Consider the following 26413-nt stretch of genomic DNA (forward strand, 5'->3'; position numbering starts at 1 on the left):
CTCACTGAATCATAAGTTCACTATCAGAACACTGGTGTTGGGGCTTCAGGAGTCAGCAGCTATGTCTGGCTTTGTACATGGTTGCTAGGGCTTCAACCTCAGGTTCTTGTGGTTGTAGAACAAGCACTCTTACCCACTGAGCCATCTCCCTAGTCCCTCCCTTGACTATTTTATCTCTGAACATTCTCTTTAATTTACTGATTATTCTCTGTGTTCACTAATATCAATCTACTTTGGATCATCATTCAGGCTGTATGATAACATTTTGGCTATCACCAGAGTGAATCCAAGCAAATTCATGAGTGACACTTCATTGGTTACCATTTTGTATAAATTAAGCCTATGTTTATTAGCATTGCTTAAAATTTAGACCTACATTGCCTGTTCAGTTTTAACTCCTACCTTAGTGTTTCATCTCCGGCTACAATGAGGACCTATATTGTAGTATATATGGCCATATCAAACAACAAATATCCTCCCCTAAACTTTGGTATTGATCTAGCAGTCTTGAGCCATGGGTACACTGTGTGAGGAGAGAAAAACTGATTTTAACATGCATTTCATAGAAACTCAAAAGAAGCCATTAATTTGATTAATTTGGATTGACCAATTGGCACACTTATTCCACATGAATCCAAACTGCCTACTCCTTCCCAGTGATTCAGCTTAGACAATCATGCTTTTCTTTCTGAATTGGTTGAAACTTAGGAGACACTTGTTTCCTAGAATAAAACCATATGTCTCTTCTCAGGGTAACCCATTATTTTCAGAACAGCCACCATAATTTTTGATTGAGATAAGGCTTTACGGAGCTTTAAATGCAAATTACTTTTGGCCAAGAGCTGAGAGTTTTTTATATAAGCATTTAAGGCGATATATTTTCATTAGTCTTGATGGATATGGACCAACTGATCCTAAAAGTCATTTATGCATTGATATTTGTTTCCTCTTGGATTTTATAATGAGAAGCTTTATATGTACTGCCATTTCACACACAAAATAATGTATTAGCTAATAGCAATCCCTGTTGTTTTAGGCAGATTACTTAACTTCATTGAGGCTATTTTCTTTTTATATGATATGGAGATTAAGAATAAACATTTAATTTAGAAGACTGAAAATAGAGCCAACACACTAGGCTGGGAGTCAGATCAGTGCATCACTCAACCCACAGCAGAGAAGCTTCTTCTTGTAGCAGATGATAATTAACATAGAGACCCACCACTGCACAATGTAGAGTGAGAGACTTTGAAGCATTTAGCTCTAAATGGGATGTCTTTATCAGTCCCCTCCAAATGAGGCTCAGAGATCTATGCAGAAAGAATATAAGAGCCAGAGGTGGTAGATGACTCCAAAGAGACTGTATTCCAGACACAACGGGACTGATAAACACATAAACTCACAGACACTATGACAGTACACAAGACCTGTTGGTTCAAACCAGAAAAAAATCCCAGAACTGAGAAGGAGAAGTAGACATGGATTCCCACCACTAGCCAAAAGCTATCTGCCATTAATATTGACTGGCAAAGGAAAATCAGTTTTTTCTAATAGAGAGTCCATTGGTATATCAACAACACTCCAGGGTAGACCCCCCCCCATGTCCAGGGGTAGTTAGCCAATACAAAATAGACTCAGTGTTATTTTGTTTGCTTGCTCACTTGCTTTTTGTTTTGTTTTGGGCATCTTTTGTTTTATTGGGTTTTTTGTTTCTTTGTTTCTTTGGGGGGCATGATGTTGGATGGGAGAAAGGGAAAGAATATGGTCAAAATATATTGTATGAAAAACAATTTTTAAATAAGGAAAAATTGTGAAAATTAAATAAAGCAAAGAAATAAAATAAAATGAAACACAGTAGGTAACCAATAGAGAATCATACCATTATCACTCCCCTTCCACTCTGAATGTATGTATGTGTAAAATCAGAACTTTAGAATTGTACTTTAATGATGTTATCTTCTTCACCCACCAAATCAAAACAACCTCTTACATTTTGGTGACTCTGATTTTAAAATGTCTCTCACATTCATCTTTTCTTCTACTCTAACTGTTATATTTTCACTTTTTCTTTATTTTTCCATAGCTTCCTTAATATTTGTGTCCCCTCCAATGCTAAAAAATAAAGCTACTCTTCTCATTAGAAATACTTTAGTAGTTTGCCTTTTGATTTTTTCTCAGATATAAGTTCTCTAAGCTGACTTTGAATTTTCTTACTATTCTAACTTTGTCCTTACTTTCCAGTTTAATTCTTGCCTTTCCCCAATTATGCCAAAGAACTCAGTTTTCAAGCATGCCTTTGGATGGGATTTTAAAGGGCTTACACTATGAGCTCAATAATTAAGATAAAGAGAAGATATTCTGAAGGATATGAATTTTATTTCAGTAATTAAGACTGTTTTTCAGCCGGGCGGTGGTGGCACACGCCTTTAATCCCAGCACTCGGGAGGCAGAGCCAGGCGGATCTCTGTGAGTTCGAGGCCAGCCTGGGCTACCAAGTGAGTCCCAGGAAAGGTGCAAAGTTACACAGAGAAACCCTGTCTCGAAAAAAAAAAAAAAAAGACTGTTTTTCATTTTATTTACTTTGAGCTTTTGGAAATCTCATATTTAAAAAAGAAGGGATGCTTAGCCTTACTGCAACACCATGTTTTATTGATACTCATGGGAGACCTGCCCTTTCCTGAACAGAAACAGAGGGGGAATGGATTTGGGGGTGGGAACAGAGGGGAGTGAGGGAGGGACTAGGAGGAATGGAGGGAGGGGAAACTTCAGCCAGGATGTATGTAAAATAAATAAATAAATAAATAAATAAATAAATAAATAAATAAATAAATAAATAAATAAATAAATAAATTCATTGTTAAAAAAGAAAAGGGAAAATTCAACTTTTTCTAGGTAAATTTATTAATAAATCTAAAAGACTTAGAACACCACGGGTTTGTGCAAGTACACTTTGCATTTAAGCTTTGTGTATATTGAATCTTAAATCATGTGGAATACACATAAAAATTTGATTTGATCTATGTGCACTAGTTGTAGAAGCAAACTTCTTTACCCACATGAATGCATGACTAACAGGTATATGAATGAATTAATGAATGCAATAACTCTTGTTGCTTGGAAATCTGGGGATGGAGAAGTATTTGTGCAGGGCATTTTCAGGGATACCAGTCAGAGGACCCCAGTGCTGTAGCATCTTTGGAAAGACAAAAGAAAACATCAATATCTGTGCATAAAATTTACCTCAGAGTTTCCTGTTAACCCCACCAGATGCCATATTGTTACATGATTTCTGGTATGGTTTCATAATGATACTTGGATTCACAAGTGTATGGTATCCCCAAGAAAAGAGCCCATAGTTTTTGAAGTCTATATTGAACTATCATGTTTTTTATGGGGGGTGGGGAGGTTGGGTTTTTTTTGTTGTTGTTTTTGTTGTTGTTGTTTTGTATTTTCTCTGTGTCTATCAAATACTTACCAATTCCAAACAGGCTCTGAAGAGTCAGATTAAGAAAACAAAATTTAATGGTAAAAGATTTATAGAATCATGGGAGAAAAAGTGGTCATCCCTGAAATCATATATACACAAGCAACACAAAACAGACTCATCAGGCTAAATATGTATATTTATGTACATACATGTGTGCACGTGTGTATTTCTGTATGTGTAACAATAATAATCAATGAAAAAAGAGGCCATCAATTTGAAAGGAAGTGGGGGTCATGGGAGGATCTGTAGTAGGAGGGGTTGGGAAGTGATGTAATTATATTTTAATTAAAATTATAAAGCCAGAAAACAAAAGTTCCTAAGCATTTGTTTCTTTCCTTTTTGGACTAGAATCACTAAATATCCTTTCTTTGTGGAACTAGTTGCAAGTTGTACTAGCTGCCAGACTTAGAGAATTTACAAGTTGAAAGTCAAGCAATTCTGTACTGCTATGAATCAGTGGCTAGGAATCAGAGAAGTAGTTCACTGGAAAATGAAGAAGCAGTTCACAGATTTTCCTTTTAATACTGAGCTCTAAGAAGATCATCTCCCAGAGTTAAGTCTTTGGGTGCTTTCCAAAGTATAAACAAAGTTCATGCCAATGTGGGGGAGTTCCACAGCATGGTCTCCAGACAGAAATGGCTGCCTAATGAGGGTCAGGTGCTGGGACAGGCAGCTAGTAGAATCAATGCTCCAAAAGGATCAAAGCCAAGTGGCCAGTCCAATGTTAACATGAAGAGTTTGGGTGAAAGTCAGAAGGAGGTCATCAGTCTCCTATCAAAAGCCACAGTAGGCCAGGAAAAGAAATGTTAGGGCAGAGTATTGCTTGGTCAGCACTTACCAAAATAAGCTTATAAACTGTACTTTGATTTCATGCTGGGGTCTTTTATTTTAAATCTCTTCAGAATAGAAAAAGCAATGAGGTCTGTCCCTTCAGGATGACCTCTTTAATCATAAAATATTGTCCCTTAATCTGAGCAACCACAGTGAACTAGCTACCATAGACCATAAATTGAAAGAGGTTTTAGTGGCTTTAAACCAGCCTTACTGTTTCAGACACCATTTTTCACTTCCTTTATTAGACACACTAGGATTTTATTCACTGAAGTGACAGAAAAGTCCTGTGTTTGGAATATTTGTCTTATAGATAATTCTTTTTCAAAAAAAACTAATACTTCTGAAGCTCCCATCCACCCAATCATTGAATAATAGACTTGTTCTTCATATTCTCCACTACTGGGCTAACGTTTGTATTCAGCATGACACTGAGATCCTATGAAATTCTCTTCTACTGCAACTTATTTACATATGGGATAAAAGGGGTGAGTAATAGCCATCCCTTAAATGAAATTTGGTCTATGAAACTCTAGCACAAAATGACGATGAATTGATTCACCTTTAGGGTTAGGGCTGCCTGCTACTGTGTTCTCAAGGGCATAGTTATCGGTACCACTTAGTCGAAGAATATGGTGGAGGATCCCATGCTAGTTGTCATAAAGGAAAGATAGAAAGAGAGTGGAAGGGAGAGAAACCGTTTTACAAATATAATAATGAAGAGAAGAGGAGAAAGTAAAGAAGGGAACAACGAAAGGATAGACTCGGTAACTCTGCCTACCTGTGTCTTGCTTGACTAGTTTCTTCAGACCACTTCTAGGTAAGGGAGTTAGATGGCTCAGAACTCACATGCACTACAACACGGATACCTAAGCATATATCACTGGACCATAACCATAACCATGGGCAGCTGTCCAGGGTTTTCACTGTGATAGTGGAAAGTCTTCCAGTGTCCCTCAAATTAACCTTCTTTAGAGCTAAGAGCTGGGTACTATTTTATCTCAGATCTATAGAAAAGTCCTCAGGGCTTTTGCCAGATATCATCTAAGAGACCAAAGCCTCATAAACTGGCAAGGTGGTTTCTGACCTTGCCTTAACTATAAAAGAAGAATATGAAGACCCCCCCCCAAACAATTCTCCAGTGCTCTGTTAACATGAATGTATTGTAATGGTTAATCTTGACAGTCAATCTTACTGGATTAAGAGATGCTTAGGTGATTAGAAAAATGTTCTTCTGCATGTTTCTGTGAGGGTGGTTTCTGAAGGGACTGACATATAGGAAAGCCCTAAAGGCAGCTGGCAATATCCAATACACTGGGGTATGCCAAATAAAGACATACCTTTTCCCCAGCCTGTTTTTGTCACTTCTCACTGCTTCCTGACAGCCATGAGGTGAGAAAATTTGCAGAGGAAAGAGCAATGGAGCAAGCCAATCATGTACTAAAATGTCTGAAATTGGGAGTCATTTTTTTTCTCTACAGTATTAGTCACAGTACTGAAAAATTTGACTGACTAATATGTATACTGTAAGACAGAAAGCACCTTCAGTGAATATTAACTGTTAAAATTACCAAGAAAGAAGTGGAATCCCCCTTCTTTGAATAATTTGACTGTGTAAGGGCTCTGGTTATTACAATAACAAAATTGAATTGAACTATATCGTTAGAGAATTCTTTAATTTTTAGTATGGCTGACAAAATCACTTTATTTGCACTAGGACGAATTTCTAGTTCAAGTTTTTATAACACTTCATTTTGTAGGAAAGAAATTAGTGGAGTTTGTGGCATGTACTGTCCAAGAGAAGTATTGCTCTAAGAAAGAAACGAAGTAACACAGAGACCTGTTACTAAGTGTCTCTGTACACATGGTCTTTTCAAAGCTATAGCTCATGCTTCCAAGAACTACAATAATATAGCCAATAAATAGTAACTGGAATACTTGGGTCCATAACAGAGTCATCTGTCCAGAGGAAAGGATGTAAATCATCTCATGAATTTCTGAAGAGCAATAATAAGCCAAATGCAAGCTAGAAATAACTTCCATCTGCCTTCTGCGAGGTAAGTTGTAGTCTTCAACTCACTAGACCTCTTCTCATTTTAAATATCCAGTTCTTTGCTATTCTTTGTCACATAAGATTTTACTGAGGATCTGTCATCTTCCCCACTCTGTATATCATAGGGAAAGAGCATAAACTTGTGAACTTGTAGCCTTCCTTTATCTCAGAATTACTCCATTAGCTAAAGAATTCTAGATAATTGGCTGAGTCCTTTCTCCATACACTGTATGCCAATCATCTACCTCAAAGGCCTACAGGGACCTAACGTCCAGACAGTAAAATTGAAAGATAATAGTAACAAGGGATTTTATCTCAGGTGTAATGACAGAAATCTTTATCTAACCACATGTAATACATATTAGCAAGCAATTGACTACATTAACTGAAATAATGATACTTAAACCAGTAAATTAGAAAAATGGAACTAACATAGACTAATTCCTCTGTTTTAATCACACCAAAAAATGTACAAAGAGAGCATAACAAAGTGAAGTCTAACTGATATTTAGACTATGTTTCATTTTGTATCATGCTATCTCTTTTCCCATCAACAGGAACTGAATAAGATCAGCCAAAATATTTTATATACCCTCCCTTCTTTGAGGCAAGCGTCATCCTGAGATCCTTTATGGAAAATGCTTTGAATACAACTCTTCTTGTACCAACATGCTCTCCAAAAAAGACTTAAGGATCATTGAGATGGTTCAGTTAGTAAAAGTATTTGTTTTGAAACCTGATGGTCTGAGTTCAATACTTGGTTTCCACATAGTAGAAGAAAAAGAAATAACTCTCCTAGGTTGTCCCCTGACGTCCACACATCTGCTGTGATGTGCACACACACACACACACACACACACACACACACACACACACACACACAATCACTCACTCACTCACTCACAAGCACATACAAATGCATAGAAAATTTAACAAATTAATTTAAATAATTTTAAAGCAATTATACATGCACAATATGCATACATAATGCTGAAATTTGTATATAGTGAATTATGAAACACTGCTCAGTATCCATAACTGTTAGAAATATGCAAATGAAAATTACAATGTGATGGAGTGAGGCAAGGTGATGAGTAAGATCCCACAGACACAGGAAGTTAGTTGAACAGCTAGTTCACACACGAAAATACTAACACAAGATGTAAAGAAATCAAATGAGAGACCCTAGTATCTGCTTTTAGTATAGCAAAATGAAAAGACAAATTGAACGAGACAGAAAAGAAAAAAAAAACACATACCTCTTCTCCCCTAGTTTCAAATATCCCAGCATGGAGAGAGGTGCCTCCCACTTCGGGGATCGTGAGAGAATTAAGTTCATGCTTGATGCCTAATACCAAGTCAGCCATGTGAAACCCTGTTCTAATCAGAGTCATAGGGTCCCAGCCACCAAGCCAATACCTGGGAACTGATCAGAAAAGTAGCATTAGGCCAGATGGCTAACTGCTTCCACCATCCCTTCTCCAACTTCAGGCAGTGCAGAAGGAAACAGGAAGCAAGACACTGGCTGCTAGAGAGAAGGCCATAAAAGCTAGCAGAAGGAACTTAAATTCAGTCTAGTTACAGGCATGCTGTATAAAGACCAAGAACATGGAAAAAACGGAAGCCCCGGTATGAAAACCAGGTGTGGGGCAATCTTTAGATCAACACTATTATCAGATGAGAACTGTGTGCCTGTAAGATAGCCCTTTAGGCCACACCTATTCCAGCCTTGGAGTGGGCCTGGAGAACACTTGCATTCCTCCAGAGATCGAGCTCATCATACCTTCAAAGTACAGGGCCATCCACCAGAGCATGCTTGACCTTTAAAAAAAAGTGTCTCTCTACCCAGAATCCACTAACTATCAATAGTTTCATTTGAGAGGTGGGGTCTTGAGGCCCTTTGTTTCCATGTTAGAATATTAATTAGCTTAATCTTGTACAGCCACAGCTGCTATGATTTCATGAGTGCAGCTGCTATGTCCAGAAGACACTATTTTGCTCCTATCCTCTTGGGCCTCTGGCTATTAACAATCTTTCCACCCCTTCTTCCGTAATAGTCCCTGAGCCAGGGCAGTGAGGCAGGATACAGATGTCCCATTAAGGATGAGCACTCCACTGACATTCTCTTTACTTGGATCACTTGAGAGTTTCTGAATTAACCGTCATCCACAGTGCTATATTTTTGACAGTATTTTGACTATCTTGTTGAGTTTTCTCCTCCTTTTTTATTTTTTCCTTTGCACTGCTTCATTTTTAAAAACCTTATTATTTTTATTCTCCTTCATACATTTACCTAATTTTGTTTCCAGACTTCTAATTATTGGGAAATATATTTTGCTTTTTCTTCCTCTTTTTTTTTCTTTTTTTATCTTTTCTAAGCTCTTGATCTTTTCTCTTTCTGTCCATAACAAATCATTTCCACTTTTTTCTTTTGCTTTTAGTTTATTTAATCTTGTCTCTATTTTTCTTTTACCCTTCTTTCTATCCTTTATATCATTGATTTATTGTTTCTTCATTTATCCTAAATCATTTTTAACATTCTATATTAGTTTTCATATTTGCTAGCTTATGGTCAATTGGTGATATGTTAATGGCTCTATTTAAGTTTATTTCTGTATCTGTATAGTTTGATGATTGTGCTGTTACTGCAGTTTGTTTTGAATTCTTTGAATGGACAGCAAAGGCTACACAGAGAAACCTTGTCTTGAAAAACCACACACGCACATACCTACACACACACACACACACACACACACACACACATGCGAGTGAATGCATGTGCACAAAATAGACATTTATCAAGCAAATATCAGCAATGGAGGGCAAGGTGAAGAATCTACCCCATGCAAACACAAATAAGGAAAGCAACTGATCATGACCACAAATAATTCTAGCAGTTAAACACACACAGAAAAAAAAATCAATCAATCAATGTGATTATGAATTGAATAGTTAGTTCTCAAAGGAAGAAATGCAAATGGCCAATGATATTTGAAAAAATGTCCAATATCTTTAACTAAATTTAGAATCCACCATGAAATAGAATTTGCTTTACTCAAAATCCACTTTCATAGAAATATCCAGAATAACATTCACTAAATATCTGATTACTGAAGCCTAGCCAAATTGCTACCTAAAAGGAACCATCATAACTGGATAAATACTTAAGACATCAGATGGAGTTTTTAAGAATGATAGTGAAAAATTCAGCCATACTCCAAGTAACAACCCACACTGAATAGTAATATGATCTCAAGTCAGATTACTTACCTACTATCAATTCACCTTCTTGCAAATGGAAAACCTCAATGTCCCTATTAGCTTGGGTATATAATCAGTACACACAAAACCTGATGTTAAAATGGAGTATTCTCAACATTTTTAAGCTTTGAAAGGAGAATTATTGTTCTGAAGAAAGAATTGGCTTTCAAGCTGTTTAACCATCTAGGCAAGTAGAAACTTATCAGAGTGTGCTGTGCCTTCTTTCCAAAGGAGGATCTAATCCTGTCACCAGCCTTCAATGAACTGCATTCCTCTTGGGTGACAGACTTAGAGAAAAGCTAATATAAGGCTCAAAGAGAGAGTATTGAAGAAGAGAAAGTCAAGCTATGTAGTTTTTTTCCTGTGGGTGCAGACTGTGATCTGTTAGGACAGTGATTCTCAACCTTCCTAATGCTGCAACCCTTTAATATATACAGTTCCTTAGGTTGTGGTGACCCCCCCAACTATAAAATTATTTTGTTGCTACATAAGAACTGTAATTTTGCTGCTGGTATGAATCGTAATGTAAAATAGCTGATATGCAGGATATCTGATAATGTGATCCCAAAGGGGTCGTGACCCACAGGTTAGAGGTCCACTGTTTTGGGAACTCATTGACTGAATCTGATATTTGTACAGCCAAGTAAACTTTTAAAAAATGAATCTTTGTTCATTTTTACAACTATCATGTTACTAGCAATAAAAATCTCTGCTTTATTGCTAATGGGGCAATTTGTAAGGATCCTTGCACTAGAAATGTATGTAAAAACTGCAGATCATCAACCTCATTTTAGCCCAATTTGCAGAAAGTCCGTAGTGAAGTGGATTGCTACTTTCCAATGGCTCTCACTGATTGTTCTATTCCCTGAAGTTTCATCATTTGGCTTTGTTGTTGGGGATTAAAGTACTGTTTGTTTTTGCAAGGTGTCTGAATACTAAAATATCCCTACCAATGTATGACCCTCCTTTCTCTGGTACCTTCCATCTTTCTTCCTATGCTTTTTGTTTTAAACAGTTTTATGGTCCCATTGTCTAATATATAGTTATCTAACAACAATTCTCTGCTGGAATTTTTAATCAGTTTCTCACTTCTTCTCCCAGTAAAATTCATTCAATAGGATTCACAATTCACAAACATTTTGCTATCTAATCATCACTTTCCTTTCTCATTTCCCACAATCTGACATTTTCTCCACAATTCCACCCCAATTTCTAACCTATTCTCGTCAAAGTTTCTAATATCTCTTTACCAGAGCCTATCCAGTCCTTTTTTGTTTTCTTTTTAACATTATTCATTGGTAGATAAGCATTAAGAATTCTCTTCCCTTCTGAAAAAAGGATACAAAATCAATTCACTCTGATAAAATTGGGCTCTTCTTGACTAGAATCGGTGCCCAAGGAAAGCAAGACAGTATTCAAGAAAGGAAAATTACACCTTGGGTAGAAAGGCAGTCTGGACAATCTAAGTTACTATCAAGTTGTCACTGCACTTTGTTTCCACAGCCACGTTTGTCAGCAAAAATTTGTTCTATAAACTGGTTGCTCTGTATTGCTTCTTGGTAGCTGCACCTCTGTGTCCTTTATATGCACTAGGTGGCAGTGCAATGATAAAAGAAGAGAAAATAAAACTCAGAATCTAAGGTCTGTACAGAGAACACACCTTTCAGCCTCTTTATTGGGGAGGTGACCTTTCCAAAGTCAGAAGCTGTTTAATGCAATTGCCTGTCCAGCTATCTGTCCATGCACTTCAGCTTCCTATTCTCCTACTTCTCAGCTGTTCTAATTTTACATACTTGGACTTTTATTTCCTTTCCTGGCCATCCCAAGCCTTCTTTTTACCAATACCCCTTCACCCTTCTCCCTTCATTCTTCTGCTCACAAACCATCTGCGCTCACAGAAACTCCCTAAATCACTGGACTGTATCAGAGTACTTACAGTATCTAAAAGTACAAAAAATGCCTTTGAAACCGTATAGTCTCCAGATTTACCTAGAAAGTCAGTGCCAAATGGGGTTCTTCACTGTTTTTCTTCTTCATTCGGATGGGAGTCAGTAAAGACATCCTACATCCCAAGGAGTCTTCTTTCTATAGAAAATCTGACGTATTTCATGGATAAAAGACATTCTATCATGAAGGAATGTTTTACCATCAAAACTCTTCTGGTAAGCTGTGGCTGAATCTGCAGACATTTTCTTTTTATTCATCTCTTGATTGTTGAGATAATATTATTGATCATTTCCTTCCTAGAGCTCCATTTTCTAGTGTGTAGTGCAGTCACACTATACCTTATTTAGTAAGACTTAGGAGTTTGAAGCACTAACATCCAAAGATCCTTTCACAATACTTAAATAAATGATTTCTTCATAAGGATGTGCCTTACTTGAGTACAACTACTGTTATGAAGAAACAAGAACTGAGATTCATACCCAGTTGAAAACAAGAGTTAGTTTTAATGTTCCTTAGCTTCGATGTGTATGCATGGGATGTCTCCGGTGTGATATGTATTACAGGCCTGGAGACAGAGTGAGTAGATTTGGAACAAAGAAAACTGCATGTGATCCTAAACCTTTAGAACCAAAATCAGAGGGAGCTATCATTTTTGTGTTAATTCTTGTTACTATTTCTATTACTCAGACGAGAAAACAAGGCCTCAATAAGTGATCTTCCTAAGATCAAATAAGCAGGAAATGACAGGTACACAATTCCAATTCATGTATGTTTGAACTCTAAGCTGCACTATCTGGGCTAAGAGCTCTTTTTCCCCAATTTTCCATATTCAATGGGCATTCAATGGCACCTTCTCTATGGCATTTCTAGCCTTGGCCATACTATTCCCTAGAGGTGCATACTGTTGTTCTGATGACCTTATTTTTGCTTCCCCCATCTTCATTTACCTTGTTTTGGATAAGTCTCTGCTAAAAAGCCTAGCTGCCTGGGACATCCTTACTCATACATCCACTTTAGCTATAAAGAGTTGCTTAGCCAAACCATTAATTTTCAAGGGTAAGAAACAAACCCCATTCACAATGTGGATCATTGATGACCTCAGCTAGCCACACTGGCCACACATGAAAATCACTGGTTTGTACCACACTGTCACAGAAAATGAAATGGCACCCACAGAGTGCTAGACTTCCCCTGTTAAGTGACCAAATGTATTCTCACAGCACAGAGAACGAAGGTTTCATTCCTCGTCCACATTCAGCTATTTTACATAAAAAATATAAAAAGGAGTCTTGAGCATCTGGCAGAACCATTGAAAATGCCTGGGAATGTTATGTTTTGTGTTCAAAACTAGAAACAAAACCCAGATGGCTTTCACTACAAACAGTTCTCTCATCTTCACTTCTCCAGGCCATAATTAGGCTCATGGTTGTCAGAGATACTACCTCTGACTGACAAAGCAGAGGCGTTTGGATAATTTCTCTGGCTGGTCTTTTGCTGGCTGTTCTTGTCATGGGCTTTATGGCTGATGTAAGACAGAGAGTCACCTCCACAAGTCATGGTGACCTCTGCTGATTATGATCATGCTACCTTCATCTCTCAAAAATTCTGTTTCCTAAAAGTCAGTTAAGCTCTTTTCCTGGCTTTGAGAATGAGCAGTTAAATGCACAGACAATCATGCTGAGTCTTGCCTTGAAAGTTATATTGGTAGAATGATTGGAGGGTTGACGGTAGCTGTTAATGTATAGACTATACCCAGGAAACAAATTGTTTCATGTGGTAAATGGCCCTTTTGACCTTGTCCTCATTAACTCCATACTTTAAATTCTGGCCCACAAGAACCAGAATGCCTTCGAAAGTAGTAAAGAAACTCCTAATCTCTAAAAAATGCAGCAGATTATCCCTATCATTTGTGTGCATTTTGTCACCATGGAAAACTGATATACAGCGACGCCAAGCCAAGCCAGATTCTATCACTGATCCATCTCACTAGAATCCTGGAATGCTAAATTGGAAAGGAGATGGAAGGAATAGCTTGTTCAAACCCCTTATTTTATAGTTGAGGGATTAAGGCCACAAAAAGGAAGTAGTTTATCCAAATTATACATCTAGTTAGTGGCAGCATCAGGAACAGACTCGTGTCTAAGTTCATACTTGAACACATCTACTACATTGCATTTCAGTACAATATTCCATTATGAGATGAGGACACAGAGTGAGTTAGAAGCATGTAGTCTATCTAAATGTCCTTGGAAAAGAAGTATTAATAGGGGCCAGTGAGGATCTTGGAGTGAGCAGGCTGTCTCAAGCATCCTGAGATATTTATATTTCATTGTTCTGTAACTCATTTATAAGTAACTTCATAAGACTTAGGGACAAAAGTCTGGGGCTAACTGCAAGTTTAGAATTGTTTTAAAAGAGAAAGTAAACAAGATTAAGAGGAGAAGCAAAAGTTATTAAAAAACAGAATGTAACCAATGTCATAACTTTCCCTAGAAGTGGCCAAAGCTATGAGCACTGCCCATGTGCTCTTTCTCTCAGATGCCATCAAACAATAATGGCAGCCTTATTTAGCATTTTTAAAAATTCCTTCATCTGGTCTGTTGTTATAGATTGATAAATATAAACAACATAAGGCTATCTATTGCACATTCACTCCCAATAAATTAAGAGAGGTTTAAACAACAAAAGAAATGCATTTTATTTCATAGTTATATCCTATCTGAATCCACTGGTGTTCCCTCTTAGTGTAGCACTAATTAGTTACCCAATGTTATTGCTGTTTTCTATAGCTAGTTGTTGGATGTTTTTATAATGGAAAAAATAAAAATTGAATGGCAGACAATGGGAAAGATGTATAACCCCACTATAAGTACCTTGAAGGATAAGGCTTTTTCAATTTTGTTCAGAGCTATATCACCTAAATCACCATGTGGCACACAGAAAATGTTCAATTAATATTTATTAAAGACTAATTCATGAAAGAAGAATGGTCTATATAAACCACAGTATTAATTAACATAATTTTGAGAGCATGGAATGCAGTTACTCTTGAAACCACTGTAACTTGAAAAGGGGTGTCGGTAAAGAGCCAACCACATAATGTTAAGTAAAGTTTAAGCTTTATGAATATACAAAATCATGATACTGGTTGTATCCTCAATGCTTAGCACAAAGCCTGCTACATAGTAGATGTTGACTGAATCCCTACCAAGTGTTTACTGTCTGACCAAATCTCTAAGAATTGAGAAGCACGATACGTTAGAGAATTGTTTCAAACTTTGAGTTTTAATGAAAACAAATACCATCGTCCAAACCATAGAAATCATGAGAAGGGAATCAGAAGCATGGAAAAAGTAACTAGTCCCTCTTTCAAAATGTTGATCTGCGAGTGCAGTAGTGTCTTCAGAGTTCCTGGTGGTTGTTTCAATGATACTTGAGATAGTCTTTCCAGCAGTGATTGTTGCTGACTTTATAAAGGATAAGACACATACATTTGAGGATTCTTCACATGGTACTCAAACTGTGAAAGTTTATTTGCATGCAAATATAATGAGAAAATAGTTTTCAAACTAGACCCAAAAAAATAGAAGAAGAATCTATACAAAAGATTAAGAAAGGGCAATAATATAAATATATATAAACAGATTTCCAGAACAGGTCATGGAAACATGGTCAGAAACTGATTTCTAAAGTTTCAGGAAGAGACAAAGAAAAACTAAATAGTCCTTGATGGATTTCAGTGGAAGATCACTGATCTCAAAGGTGGTCATGGGAGATGGGGTAGCATGGTGGTAAATGGACCCAACTCTGGAAACAGTGCCTACATTTGAATCCAGCCTTTACTGTTGACTGCCTATATGACCTTGGACAAGGTTCCTGACCTTCATGGCTGTTTCTTCATTCTAAAATCATGGTAACAATAAACAGTGCTTACTCCATGAGGTTATTCTAAGAATTCATAGAGTTAAATTATATAAGGTACTCAGTAAACATTAGCTAAGATTACTGCATAGGCTGTGAGGAAATGGAATCAATAAGACAGAGTGAAGAAAACAAACGAGCAAAGGAAAATAAAACTTTTGCAAGCAATGAATATATTTCTTACCTTGATAAGAAAGTGTTATAATTACTATCCAAATTTACCCAATTATATGCATTAACTATGTGCAATTTATTTGCATATTAGTCACACCTCAATAAATCTGCAAAATATAATGAATCTATCAAGAGAGGAGACAGAAGTAAGAAAAGCAAAAACAAGTTTAGAAGGTAGAATAACTAAACACACATGGAGACTAGAGGCCAAGAAAATTGCATCTAGGTGAGCAATAGGGTTAAATAGCAGATGAGATTTAAAATGTACAGCAGATGATCCTTGAAGAAAAGGAGCTGTATAGAAAGGAAAGAGAAATTTTTAGGGTTATTTTCAAAGCCAGTTTCCATCCAAAGGGCAGCCAATGAAGACGCTCATAGCAGATGGCTTCGGTTTTCCCAGAGAAAAACATAGTCAAATATCAAAGGAAAGCAGCTAGAACTGGATGCCCAGAGGCTCAGAATCAGTCTCCAGTCACAGAAAAGCAGGTGTACATAAGAGAAGTAAAGGACATTATTGGTGCCCCATCTTAAAATAAGCAGATGCTCGCCCACTCATTTTTTTGGCTTAAGTGGAGCACTGGGTTTGCATGCCCAGAAAAAAAAAAAAAGACTATCCAACTTCTGGGAATTCATATGAAAGGACACTCTTTATAATGTTTCTCAGTATAGTAATTCATTGCATATGTCAAAGAGAATCGCAAGTCAGTCCAAGAAGACTCAATTAGAACCATATGGCTCAGGCAGTAAGGAACACTTGGCACATTTTCTAAGTGAAATGCAGGTGTGTTAATTACCCTTCTTGGATCTTTGCCATTGTGGGCAATTCCTGGAGGAATACTTCGGAGGACATTTCAAAAGCTCACTGTTTAAAAGGAGGTCTACTTTATTTTTTTTTTAAGTTTCCTGATTGCTAGCTGATTGTTGCTATTCTCCCCTGTTTCCTAAATCAGATTTTTCCACCTGGGTCATCTCCTTCCACTCAACCCTTGACAAAACTACACAACAAATATGCATTTCTACGGCAACGATTTTATGGAAATCAATATGATATGCTTGGGTGAGTGTGGGAATACATTGCAAATATTTCTTCCAGGGAAAGGTTTTCATTCAACCGCACTAACATGTAATGGCAGGATGAGATTATGGCTTGTGTATACTCCAAGGTCCGCTTTATAAAGCACAGAATTGTTCCTCATGCAGTTGAATTTCTCATTATGAATGTAATTTCTCTAGTCAATGTCACTCTTCTGCTCAAAACTATTCAGTGTCCTTGTGCATCATTGTCTTAAGTCTTGAAACTGAGTACCTTCACAATCTTCTCCCACATCTTGCCTCCTGCTGCATCTTCCAATCTTGTACACAAACAGAAATATAAAATGTGTTCTACGGCTCAGTGGTAGTGGTACATGTCTTTAATCCCAGCACTTGGGAGGCAGAGGCAGATGGATCTCTGTGAGATGGAGGCCAGCCTAGTCTACAGAGTGAGATCCAGGACAGGTACCAAAACTACACAGAGAAACCCTGTCTTGAAAACAAACAAAAAAAAAGTTCTACACATTCTCCAAAGTTATTCCACTATTTTTTAAATTAGGCTGTTCCCTCTGTCCAAAATCTCAACTACCCTTCCAGCTCCGTTTCTGTGCATGCAGATTCTGTGCTTATTGATGTCAAACGAGCTCTGCTGTCATCATCTACATAACATCTTCTCAAGTTCTGTTTTCATACATCCTATATAAGCTAGATGTGAAATGAGATCCCCCCTTTTCTCCTTCTGTTGCTTTCCTCCTTCCCTCAGGGACTCCCCCAGTAAGGTATCTATTTTTGACTTATATACATGTTATCCTTTCCCTTGTATTACATGATTCTTCATGTACATGCCTTATGAAAGCTTCTCTAGGGTGAAACTGGAAAGAATTCTTCTCCACAGTATAATCTGTCACAGTTGTTGACATGAGGAACTTTAGAAACTACTGCTGAAATGAGTGATGACCATGATCCAAAATTAAATGGCTGAATCCAGTAATTTTCAAACTTGATGCTAACAGAAAACTGATTTTAAAAAAAATATATTACGTGCAAATCAGGTGTATATAACTGATATATACCCCGGCTGCAGCTGTAGCAAATGCAGAGTCTCATCCACTTACTTCTTACTGATCTACATAGCAGCCTTGAGGTACCTGGGTAGCATCCCCAGTGCTCCTCAAAGCACAATTTGATAAACAATGACTTGAGTCAGAAGCTTCATTGAACATTTCCAACCTTATAGGTCTCACTGCATATGATATGAGTGGTACTTGAATCTTCTCTTTGAGCATAATCAACCATAAAATGAGAAAAAGGACTCCATCAACTGACCTCCTTTCCTACCTAAAATTCTAACTCTCAAATACCTTCATTAAACTCCCATAAAAACACAAATGTCTCCATAAGCTAGTTCATCTAACTAGCTTAGCTGCATCACAATTTACTCAATTGCTCCAGGTATAAACTTTAACTCTTCCACCTCTTTCACCTCTGTATGAAATCTATCAATAAATACCTTAGATATTGCCTTCTAGATGCCTCCCAAATCTCTCTTCTTGCCTACAATAATCACATCACCCTAGTTCAAGTAACTTCCAGCCCAGTTAATCTGCATCCATGAATTTCATGCAATCCACTCTACATAATATTAAAAAGGGAATTTCCATAAACCTACTGTCATTTCTTTGGTGCCTGTTGGGAAGTGGTGGGTGAAACACAGACTTTCTCACTGTGCTCCTGTACTTCTTGATTCAGCTCATTCTGCCATATTTGCAGAGGCCCTTATTTGTCCTCAAAGTTTTCAAAAGCAGTTTTTGATACACATTAGCATGTTATGTAAATACACTGCAGCCTACCCACAAGACTCAGAGCAATGACAGTGAAAATACTGATGTCCTCTGAAGAGGAGCAGGACACAGGCCACTACCAGACTACAGATAATTCTAGTCAGTACCAAGCCATAGAGAATTTCTTAGTCCAATGAACCAACATAAGCTATTTTTTCACAAAGGGCAGTCAAAGAATCCTCAGGTGTTTTTATGCAATAGGAAACTATGAGCAAGATAAGTAGCCTGAATTGATACATTGTGGTATGGAGTGAAGAATAGCATCCAAAATCAGAGTATCATTCATCTGTGGCTGTTGGATCGAATTTGGTTCCATATGAATGGAAATATTTAATGTTTAGAAAAACATGCTAAGTTTATGGAAACATTAAGCTCATAGTAACAATGACTATACTAAAGATTTGGGATCATATCTTGCCTTTATTTTTCCTTTGTGGATGTTTACTGACATTCAGAGAAACTGGATAGAAAACTGTCAATAGATTTAAGCACCTTAAGCAAAGCAAATAGGATAATTGTCCATTGTTAGATTAGCAACTTCTCAAAATAATTAACAAATAATTACATGTCTCAACAGTTAACAGAACCTTCAGTTTGCTGATCTGGTAGAAGTAGGAATAGGACTAAGTTCTGAATTGTTTGAGGTGATGCTTACTATCTATTCATCTCTCTACCCTTGGTGCATGCATAATAATGTCACAGTACCAGCTCAAAAAACATATAGTAATTGTGAATGAATGAGTAAATGACAAACTTGTCTGTGCCTTTATTATCAGTCAGAGCCAGTCCTTACACAGAAACAAAAAATGGACATCTATAAATTTTGGTCTAAAGAGCTCTGTATAGGTTGCCTATCCTAAAATATCAAATGTCTTTATCAAAGCAATCAACATCACAGTTGTTGTGATGTTGTGTGATAATATTCTAGACAGTTTTACCTAGAAATAACTTAAATTTTCTGGCATCTCAGCCAGGCGGCTGTGGTGGTGCCGGTGGTAGTGGTGGTGGTGGTGGTGGTGGTGGTGGTGGTGGTGGTGGTGGTGCACTCCTTTAATCCCAGCACTAGGGAGACAGAGGCAGGAGGATCTCTGTGAGTTCAAGGCCAGCCTGGGCTACAGAGTGAGTTCCAGGAAAGGCACTAAAACTACACAGAGAAACCCTGCCTCGAAAAAACAAAAAACAAAAAACAAATTCTGGCATCTCACATTAAAATGCAGATTTTTTTAGCATTTGTCCATAAATTCATGCCATAAAACAAGAATAACTAGAGTATGTAAATATGCAGGTCCTAGGTCATATTCACACATATTTTTACTCCTACCCATCTCCATTTAGAAAGAAAATTAAAACCCAAAGAAGAAAAGTAGCTTATCTAAAGGCATGTGGATAAAAGACTGTATATTCTGAAACAGTATAAAAATAATTTAATTATAACAGTTATTACTACTACCACCAGGTTTTTACTGCTGTGAATAAATCTAGAATAAAAAACCAAGGTCTTTTGAAATGCAGCTCAGTCTTCCAACCAATACACTAGGTGGATGCTATTCTCAAATAAATAGACAAGACTCTTGAAAGTATGGAGACTAAAATGATGCTAAACACTGGCCTTATAAATCATAAACACAATGATCTCTACTCCTAAACAAATTATGGACTTATTGACCAATAGGCCATGGCGTGATCTTCTTAGGTAGACTACATCCATTCACCCACAAACAGCTGGCCATCAATCCTGTGAAGAAGTTGGAGAGCTTTTCTGTTGTTGTTGTTTTTTTAATTTTTTTTTAATTAAAAAAGTTACTCATTTTACATACCAATCACAAATCCCCCTCTCATCCCTCCTCCTGCTCCCTGCCAGGTTTTCCCCAGACCCATCACTCATCCCTTCTTCCAAAAGGGTAAATCCTCCCAATGGGGAGTCAACAGAGCCTGGTACATTCAGTTGAGGCAGGTCCAAGCCCCTCCTCTGCATCAAGGCTGTGCAAGGCGTCCCACCATAGGTAGTGGGCTCCAAAAAGCCTGGTCATGCACCACAGACAGATCCTGATGAGCTGCTTTGTTTTTACAGGTGAAGCATGATCAGAAACATTTCCATCACTGCAGCCTGAGGATCTCTGAATTTACGCTTCTGTCAGATATGGAAGCAGAATGGTGGCCTCAATGTGTTGCTATGAGGTGATTTCACTAGAAAAAGACACCATTTATCCATCCCAACACACCTTGCTGCTACTTTTCCTCTGGGTAGTCAGGGTATGAAATCCTGCAGACTGCTGATGGGCCAATACAGAGAGATCTGTCACTGCTCATGTGAAAGGTCCCATGGTTATTTTAGAGAAGTTAGCTGTCACTCTTAAAGAAAATAAGCCTTGTAACAACTCCACCTCTAGAATGACCTTCTGGGTCGCTCAACTCAGACTTAGCCATCTAATCCAGTTATGCAGAAATATATAGTTTCTAGGACGCTGTAGTAGTCCATACTTTTCACACACACACCCCTTCTCAAAGACCCTGATTTAGATAAATAAGTACAAAGCTTTAAATCAGTTAACTAGCTTCTCACCATCCCACGGGAGGCCTCCTCCCTTCTATTGTATTTTTAATCTGGTTGTTTTGAAAAAAAAAATCTATAGGTTTCTAAGTTCACGATGTGAAAAAAAGAAAGGAAGAAAGTGTGAAAAGCAGGAACAACTTAAGGGAGTTGACTGGGGCCCACTCCCAGGCAGAACTGCTTCTGGTGACACTCTAAACTAAAAATAGCTTCTCTCAAGCTGCTCCATTGTTGTTGTTGTTTTCACTTCACTTTGTCACACGGTCAGAAAGTCTACCAAATGGAAATTCACATGATCTAACAAAGCACTCCCTTACAGTTACCTCTGGGAAGGTCCAGGCACCAGCCAGCCATCATTTACTTGCAATTCTGAATGCATTAACTCACACTGCTTTCCTCCAAAACTACCTCCTCACTGAGACCTGCCTCCTGAGGGCAGAAAGTAAAGGAAGTGCAAGAGAAATCCTGAAAGTAAGAAGGGCAGGAGGAATTCCTGACTATATAAACTTCAGGTGTGGACAGAGGGCCTCTATTTTCCTTCTACCCCTACACGTCACTCTATGGAGAGTTCTAAGCAGTTTAAAAATACTAGGTTCCTCCATGCTGAGGCTGGGAGAGAAGAGAAAGGACAGAAAGCTAGAGAATAGCAAAGGTCAGTTTCACATGCTATGAAAGTTTACCCAAGTCTAGCCTTTACATCAGAACACAATACTGTGAAAGTTTACCCAGCCTCTTCACATCAAAATACAATGGAGAACTATTCCCTCACCTTCTTGTGCATCCTCGGGTAAACTTAGGGTATTTTTGCTCAGGAGACATCCACCTTTCTTGTTGAGAAAGGATCTCTCACTGGCCTGGAACTCACTGACTAGCCTAGGATGACTAGTCATCAAGCCCCAAGGAGCGCCCTTTCTCTACGTCCTGCATATCCTACCATACCCAGATCTTTTACACTGGATGCCAGGAGTCAAAATCAATTCCTCAGGTTTGCACAGCAAGCACTAAGCTAGCTCCCCAGCCTCCTTGTCTTCTTAAAAGGAACCTTCTTCCACTCACATCCAGATAAGCAACACTAACCATAAAGTAAGGTGGAGATTAAGACCCATTACAGGCCAAGATGAAGAGAGTAAGGGAATGCATAATATTCAACCCTAAAAGCACCCTCTCAAAGCTCCAGGATCATTGAGGATGATAGGGAGAAAGAGTGTAAGAACCAGAGGCAGTAAACACCCATGAGAAAACATTATCTTTGGGACACAACAAGGCAGCTGCACAGATTAACTCGCAGCAGTTGGAACAGCATGCACAAAACCTGTGCAAGCCCAAGGCAGACCAAGTCCTAGCCCTGAGAGGGGAGCTAGGCACACAATCCCACCTGTAGCCATGACATTATTGGCAATTGTTAGCTGCTGAGAGAAGGACATACAGTTTTCTTAAGAGTGTAGCCCAGTGGTTCTCAACCTTCCTAATGCCTCAACCCTTTAATATAGTTCTTCATGGTGTGCTGACCCCCAACCATAACATCATTTTGCTGCTACTTTATAACTGTAATTTTGCCACTATTATGAATCATAATGTAAGTATTCAGGATATTTGATATAATGACTCCAGAAGTTGAGAATCACCAGTGTAGCCTCCGCTAAGGTGACCACTCTCCAGTGGAAGAGCACATATTCAAGAATATTTGGGCAGCATAACTTGGTCATGAAGGATTAATTTTTAAAAACAGAACACAAATTTTGGGTGGGTAGGGAAAGGGGAGTGACTCGGGGAAGAGTAGGGGATGGGTGGATATGTTCAAAATATGTACAAAATTTTCAAAGAACAAATTAAATTTTTTAAAAGAGAAATATTTGTATACATTTGACAGTGGATTTAAAATTGGAACTGAGATGTCAGTTCTTTTCTGTCTTTTCTTTATCTTAAACCCTGTTTGTGTTATTTTCTTTTCAATAAAGATGAATGAAATGTGACTAAGTATTTTCTGAATGTAACTTTTTCGTGTTTTTTTTAATCTTTTTGAATAAACAACAATAAAGCTATCTCATCATAGTGCTCTATTTTCCTCATCTATTAGCAGATAGTTCAGTAAGAAAGGCAGTGATGTGAGAACTTGATAAGCCCTTATTATAGTGCTAATTGTTTAAACCAAAGAATGTATCCTCAGGAAGATGTCTTATATATCTGGACCTCAGCTGCAGCATAACCACCTGTAGATGAATTGCTGAACAGTCTTATTAATAAAAAAACTCGGAGCCAGAAATTGGAGTTAAAGCTGAGAGAGATCAGAAGAATACAAAAAGCCACAGCTAACCTCACCTCACTAACTCCACAGCTTCCAAAGCGAGCTACTTCCTGTCTGCCCACACCTATATGCCTTTCTGTTCTGTTCTCTCATTTGCTCTCTCGGCCCAGCTACATCACTTCCTCTTCCTGCCCAGCTCTGTCACTTCCTGTCTGTCTGTACAGATCTTCAGACCTCTATGATTAGTGCTGGGATTAAAGGTGTGTATCACCATGCCTGGCTCTGTTCCCAGTGTGGCCTTGAACTCACAGAGATCCAGACAGATCTCTGCCTCCCCAGTGATAGGATTAAAGGAGTGTGCTATCATTGCATGACTTCTATGTTAATGTAGTGGCTGGCTTTTTCCTCTAATCCTCAGGTAAATTTTATTTGAGACACAGTATACTGGGAATACAATACATCACCACAACTACCTCTGTCACATCTTCTTCTCAAGCGGGATGGGTTGGCCAAAAGACAATTTCTCAAAGAGAAGGCAGTAGAAAACAAGGAAAATGACACCTATGTATAAAAATGCCATAATGAAACATGGTACCTTGGTTATTAACTTAAAAATAATTACTAATTAATGGGTCACTATTTTAAATCAAAATGAAACACAAAGAGTGTTATTAATATAAGGTAAGATCACCATAAGCAGTCCCACTTCTGAACTGGTTTTCTTTTCTTTTTCTAAAATTATTTATTATGTATATAGTGTTCTGACTGCATGTGTGTCTGCATGCCCCTTCTGTGAGTCACCATGTGGTTGCTGGGAATTGAACTCAGGACCTCTGAAATAGCTGCCAGTGCACTTAACCTCTGAGCCATCTCTCCAGCCCCTGAACTGGTTTTCTTAAGAGTGTAGCCCAGTGGTGCTCAATCTTCCTAATGTCTCGATCCTTTAATACAGTACCTCATGTGGTGGTGACCCCCAACCACAAAATTATTTCACTGCTACTTCATAACTGTAATTTTACCACCATTATGAATCACAATGTAAATATCTGATATTCAGGACATCTAATATGTGACCCCGAAACGAGTCAAGAAACAACAGAAGTTTGTTACTCTATTTAAAGATACACAGTTATCATTAAAATGGATGAAAGAGAAGTTCGTGCCTTGACTATCTCCACAGGAATGTTATAGCGATAAAATGAGATAACAAGTATGAAAGTGCTTAGTAAACGTTAAAGTATTATTGAAAACCTGAGCGATTACTTATGTTTTGCATGGCTTTTAGTTTGTCTTTTATTTTAGTTCCAGAGATAGAGTCTAGGGGTGAGAACCAAAGTATTTAAGCTGGTTGTTTGGTTTCGGGAGCATTGCTACATAGGTAATAGGTTCTCAGAGCCCTGTTACTGGAATCCTAAGTCAGCCCTTCAACTCGCTGCACTTCTCTGTATCTTCTTAGTGGGTGATCTCATCACACACACAGCTTCGGCTACCACCTAGATGCTGAGGATTAGCAAATATTTATCTGCAGCCCCATCTCCCGGTTGAGCTTCAAGCCCTTGTTTCTGTCTATTGGTGCTCTCCACCTGGATGTCCTACAGGCAATTACAATTAGCAAGTCGAAAACTGAACTCTTGCTTTCCTTCTTCTAGTCTCTTGCACTTCTAAATTCAAACTCCACCACACCATAGAAATACTCTGGGGTTTCTCAATGCAGTGAATTACTACTTGAATTTCTCCATATTTGTCACTGTTACTGTCTAGTAAGTCACCACAAAATTCATAGCTTCATTCTCTGTAACATGTCATCTCCAGCTCCCCTTTTCATCTAGTTCAGGATCTCACCACTTTATCTTGCTGCCAGTATTATCCTCACAGCCAACTCCCCTCTTAGACACCTTCAATCATTTCCCATCTAAAAAGGCTTAAAGTATTTTCACCTTAAAAATGATTGTCATACCTTTCCCAGGCTTACTCTTGTCCACCTCACAACCTCATGTGACTTTAGTCTTCCAAATGCATCACATTGTTCAATATAGCCATTTCCTATATTTATGCTTTGTATGAGGTGATCTGTCTTGTAATGCCTTTTTCTACTTACCTACCTAAAGAAATTCTATCCATCCTCCCTGACTTAGTTTCAACATTGTCTATTCTTTTTATTGATAAAAATCATTTTAACATAAATATTTGTGAGTAAAAACATCATCTATTCTATAAAACTTTCTTTTTAAAAATATATTTTATTAGTTCTTTGAGAACTTTTTGATGTATTTTGGGTATATTCACTATTCAACTCTTAATATTAACTAATTAATTAATCTCAACTCTTAATTAACTCATAATCCTCTATTTGACTCTCCCAAGATCCACCCTCCACCTCCCTACCCACTTCTACCTTCATGTATAACCTACAGGTTCCAATTTGTGTTGTTCATATTCTCATGAATGTGAGACCATTCCTGGAGCATGGTCAGTTTACCAAGAGGCCACACCTTTAAATAAAAGTAACTCTCTCTTCCGCAGAATCTATTAAGTGTCCTCACCTAGGGGTGGAGGCTCGTGACCCCCTCCCTACTCCATGCTAGAATATGAACTAGCTTGATCTTGTTCAAGTCTTGTACAAAGAACTATAGCTGCTGAGAGTTCATGAGTGCAGTGGTCCTGTCATGTCCAGAAGACAATATTTCACTCCAGTTTTCCCAAACCAATGACTCTTATAATCTACTCCCTATTCCACTATGGTCTATGAGCCATGGGAGAAGGGAATGTGATATAGATAAATAGAAATATGTCCTATTTGTGGCTGAGCTCACCCCAGACACTAATTCTCTGAACTTGACCAGTTGTCCTTTTCTGGGTTAACTGCTGTCTATGGCACAAAGAAACTTTTCTGATGAGTCTGAAAACTGCACTAATATATGAGTTTAGAAAGCTTAACACTCTATTTTCAGTAGTGCCACAGAACATAGAAAGTCTTATTTGTAATTTCATCTCCTATGGAACTGTAAACTTGATAAAAGATTTTCATGCTTATCACTCATTCTCATTACAGTATTTTAAAGAGTGTGTA

General features: G+C 37.9%; 1 protein-coding gene across 4 annotated transcripts in view; it reads right to left on the bottom strand.

Annotated features, from left to right (window-relative positions):
• The window catches only part of LOC102906763 (putative P2Y purinoceptor 10), an 86505-nt gene that overhangs the window by 32590 nt on the left and 27502 nt on the right, over positions 1–26413 (bottom strand). For 2 of the 4 annotated variants that reach the window (XM_076562700.1, XM_076562704.1), the window contains exon 1: positions 7631–8120. The exons of the other annotated variants lie outside the window; for them this stretch is intronic. The gene's annotated coding sequence lies outside the window, so the exon portion shown is untranslated. Of the gene's footprint in view, positions 1–7630; positions 8121–26413 lie in introns of those variants that run through there. 4 annotated transcript variants of the gene reach the window in all.

Source organism: Peromyscus maniculatus, chromosome X, assembly GCF_049852395.1.
Source record: "Peromyscus maniculatus bairdii isolate BWxNUB_F1_BW_parent chromosome X, HU_Pman_BW_mat_3.1, whole genome shotgun sequence".
Lineage (NCBI taxonomy): Eukaryota > Metazoa > Chordata > Mammalia > Rodentia > Cricetidae > Peromyscus > Peromyscus maniculatus.